Source organism: Lutra lutra, chromosome 2 (assembly GCF_902655055.1).
Source record: "Lutra lutra chromosome 2, mLutLut1.2, whole genome shotgun sequence".
Classification (NCBI taxonomy): Eukaryota; Metazoa; Chordata; class Mammalia; order Carnivora; family Mustelidae; genus Lutra; species Lutra lutra.
The window spans coordinates 110971759-110976607 of NC_062279.1; positions in this window are offsets into that span (position 1 = coordinate 110971759).

The window sequence follows — 4849 nt, forward strand, 5'->3', positions numbered from 1 at the left end:
AAAAAATTTTTAAAAATTAAATGTTTTTCTTTGATTAGGAATCATATTTGCTGGCTTTTTATACTTCCTTAAAAAATAATAGAATGCTTTGTTAATTTACCAAAGTGTCTCTAAGTGAAAGAAATGGTGATTAAATGTCAATGGATTTCTGCTTTGAGTGGAAGAGTGAAAAGAATCTGGACAAATTTCCCCTTGTCAGACTCCCCAAGTTGTGCTCAAAGAGATTCAGCTGAATGCAGACAATCCCTCTTCCTGCTTTGTTAACAGGTCAATTCCCAGAATTTATCAGTGAATAGAAGAATCCCACCTTAAGGTAGATCTAACAATTAGGACTAGATCCATCTGCATGTCATAGGGACAATGGCTTAAACAAGATCAAAAATATATTTCTCTTTCACGTAAAATTCCAGACTTAACAGTATAAAGGTGTTTTGACTCTGTTCCACCAAGTTTTTTTAAAAACCCAGAATCATTTGAATTCATTGTTCTATTATAGTAGAATATGATTGTTGCCATCCTGGTCCAAGACAATGGCTAAAGTTTTAGCCATCCTTATCAGGAATCCAAGTATAGAAGGTGATGAAGAAAAAGAGTAAAGGGCATACACTTAATGACATATGGAAAGGGATTTCAGAAGCTGACACCAATACTTAACTACTATTTCACTAACCAAAATTCAACCACAAAGCTGCACTTAACTGGAAGGGAGATTGGAAATTGTAAACTTTCTATGGATAGTCATATATCCAGCTATGATGAAAGAGACGAATGGGAACTAGAAAATCAATAGTCTCTGCTTCGATGAGTATTAGTAAGCATTGTTACATCATCCTCTCTCATATGAGATCCGCCTTATTTTTTCTCCACACTTACTTCCTCTGACATAATTCCTATATCACTGATAATTTGTTTCATTGTTATTTTCATTGACCAGAATGTGCACGTTATGAGGGCAGAGATTTTTGTTTGCCCTTCTGAAGCAGATAAGAACAGAACCTGGCATGTGATTGATGTTTAATCATGTTTAATTAATGTTTAATTAATCTTAATTGAATTAAGAATAGAATAAAGTAAACATGGAGCCCTGTAACCAGTCTCTGTCACTGTAATTTGAGTAAAAAAACATTAATCTTCTCAGAAAAAGCAAACACCTTTAATTTGACAAGACATAATAAGTAGATATGTAATAAAAGAGATCAATTCAGATAGGAAAAATTAGGATCAATCTGAATGCAGTGGGAGTCAAAATGAGTCTAGAAGGAATTTAAATTGTGAGGAAAAGAAAAGACTTTCCTGGTAGAATAGTAGCAAGAAAAGCAGACAGAGGCTAGATTTCTTCCCTCCAAGCAGATGCTATCATAAGCAAAGTTGGTTAGATGGGTATATGGTGGGACTCAGGAAGGAGAGGAACTTGAGTCAATATTACCTCATATTTGAAGGCTTTTCTCTTGGTAAAGCCCTTTAGTATTGTTTGATCATTTTATTTTCACAGTAAGTTGATATAGAAGGTGTTGTTATAACCAATTAATAGAGGAAAATTAAAAACCTAAGTTTGATAAATTACTTATTTGTGGTCACATGGCTTATTCATGAACTACTTAATATTAATTCATTGGGGCCCAGAAAAAACCCAAACACTAATCTATTATCTTTAACTTGTGCTCCTTTTTTCAGATACCAGTGCTAAGGTAAAAGTCAAAATATATACAAAGAACCATAAGTTGAATTGGGATATATCAAAATCATTGAAAACTATTTATTTCATATCAACTTCTGTATCTAGACAGTGAGAGAAACATGTTTTATACCTAACATTGAGGTGTGTATAAGAACAAAAAAGATTCAACCTGAATTTTATGGCAAAGAAAAGAAACCAATTACTTACATTTAACTTATGTACTTGAAGTTGCATATGCACATTATAATAACATTTGCCATTGTACACTTTATAAGGTTTCAAATGTCTTCTTATAAAGAAAACTACATTAGGAGTGCCTGGGTGGCTCAGTGGATTAAAGCCTCTGCCTTTGGCTCAGGTCATGATCGCAGGGTCCTGGGATCGAGTCCAGGGATGGAGCCCCACATCCAGCTCTCTGCTCAACAGGGAGCCTGCCTCCCTCTCTCTCTCTCTCTCTGCCTGCCTCTGCCTACTTGGGATCTCTGTTTGTCAAATAAATAAATAAAAACATCTTAAAAAAAAAAGAAAAGAAAAAAAGAAACCTATAAATAAAGATAATGCTTGCTCTTCATCTGTCCTCAATTTTTACTTTTCCTTTGGGATAGTGTTTCTGCTAACTTTTTTCTTTTACTGAATGGCCAGTAAAGGGAAAGGAAAAAAAAACAAAAACAAAAAACAAAAAAACCAAAAACAAAAAACTAAGGCTCTTAGTCATTAAATGTCAAGAAATCAATATGAAGATTTCTTTGGGCAGATTAATGTGAAATGAATTAAAACCAAAGCCTTTATGTTGTGTATGTGTACCTGTACACATTCTGCACAATTCAGAGTAGACATAATTCAAATATGAATAGCATTTCTTGTTATTTCTATTTGAGTCCTTGATTGAAGTGGTGAAGAATATTAAAATCAGCAGCAAAACTTAGCTGAATAAATGTTTCACATATTTAGTAAAAGATATATTATTAATCTCATCACACAGGTGCTATCACTGTTACAACTAACCCTGGAGCTGTAAAATGAGCTGTAAAATAGATTTTAGAATATTACAATATTACAAGTTCTGTGATTATGGCTAAGATTAACTATATAGCCTGATAAAGGTCTATTGCTTTTAGTGATACAGCAATGTCGCAGACAGGAAACTGCTTGGTAATTATAGCTGACTTACTAGAAATAAAAGGGCAGAAAAAGGACACCTTTAAGTAATTATCAGTAATAGAAAGACAAGTGATCTGAGCAAGGTAATAGAGAATAACGGTTTCATAGTGATAGATGACAGAAAGGGTTAAGTCCTAAGTAAGTTAGAGGCTTTAATGGTGAAATAGTTATAATTTATTTTGGTCCAATTGAGTGCTCATCTAGAGCCTTATCTGAACTGAAGGATTTTTCTCTGGTGCTCTCTACAGATAAAATATTCTGCCTTGATGATATAATGTGGAAAGTTGAAGTTTGCATTGCATTGTAGCTCTTTGAGATTTAGGTCTTCCTTGTTGGTATTTATTTCATTCACTGAAGGGTGAATGTATATATTCAGCTCTGACAGTAATCAAACCTTTATTTCTTTTCTGGTAGTATTTTCCTCTGTTCAAGCTCTGTTTATAATATTTAAGCGTTAGATGACACATTAACCCCTCCAGACTATTGCATACCATATAAAGCATCATAGGTTGACTTTATTAAATTGCACTTTCAGAACTGAGCCTGGAAAACCATCTCTACTTTTGGGCTTCAGCATGCTTCTTAGATTCTCTATCTATAAAACAATGTCATTAAGTGCACTGGTTTTTCTTGGCAAAACTCCAGGTGTGGCATAATTTATTTGGTCCCTTGGACATGGACAATCTGAGAAATGAATTTTTTTAGATTTTACTTAAATTTAAGTCAGTTAACATATAACATATTATTAGTTTCAGGGTTAGAATTTAGTGATTCATCTCTTGCATATAATATCCAGTGCTTATTACATCAAGTGCCCTCCATAATGCCCATCATCTAATTACCCATCCCCCCCACCTCCCTTCCATCAATCTTATTTGTTCCCTACGGTTCAGAGTATCTTATGGTTTGCCTCCCTTTCTGTTTTTATCTTATTTTATTTTTCCTTCCCTTACCCTATGTTTATCTGTTTTGTTTCTTAAATGCCACATTCATATGTGTTACTGAAATCCTATCTCAGTAACAGCATGTGGAATGCAACTATGTAGAAAAGATAACGGGGGAGCACTCAAGGTGTGTAAATTTGTCTAACATTAAAAAATATAGGGGCGCCTGGGTGGCTCAGTAGGTTAAAACCTCTGCCTTCAGCTCAGGTCATGATCCCAGGGTCCTGGGATCGAGCCCCACGTGGGGCTCTCTGCTCAGCAGGGAGCCTGCTTCCTCCTCTCTCTCTGGCTGCTTCTCTGTGATCTCTGTCTGTCAAATAAATAAATAAAATCTTTAAAAATATATATAAATCACTCACTATTTATTTTTATAGAACTATAAACCACAATATAAATCACAAACAAAAACCTGGAAAATAAATCTATATTCTCAATAGATATAGGAAAGGCATAAATTCAACACTTTTTTAATGACAAAAACTCTCTATAAGAATAGAAGAAGTGTTTTTTAATTAATAAAAGATGTTAACAAAATGTCATCATACTTGAAAGTGAATGATAGTATTCACTTAATGATGAAATATTGAGTATTTTCCCTTTGAGTTATTTAGAGATACACATAAGAATATCCCCATTACCATTTTATTCAATGTTGTACTAGACATCCTAGCTAGTTCCACAAGACACATAAAAGATAGAGATGTAGTGAAAAGAAGGGCTGTATGTACCCCAATGTTCATAGCAGCAATGGCCACAATCACCAAACTGTGGAAGAAGCCAAGATGCCCTTCAATGGATGAATGGATAAAGACATGGTCCATATATACAATGGAATATTATGCAGCCATCAGAAAGGATGAATACCCAACTTTTGTATCAACATGGACAAGACTGGAGGAAATTATGCTGAGTGAAATAAGTCAAGCAGAGAGAGTCAATTATCATATGGTTTCACTTACTTGTGGAGCATAAGGAATAACATGGAGGACATTAGGAGAAGCAAAGGAAAAGTGAACCGGGGTAAATTGGAGGGGGAGATGAAGCATGAGAGACTGTAGACTCTTAG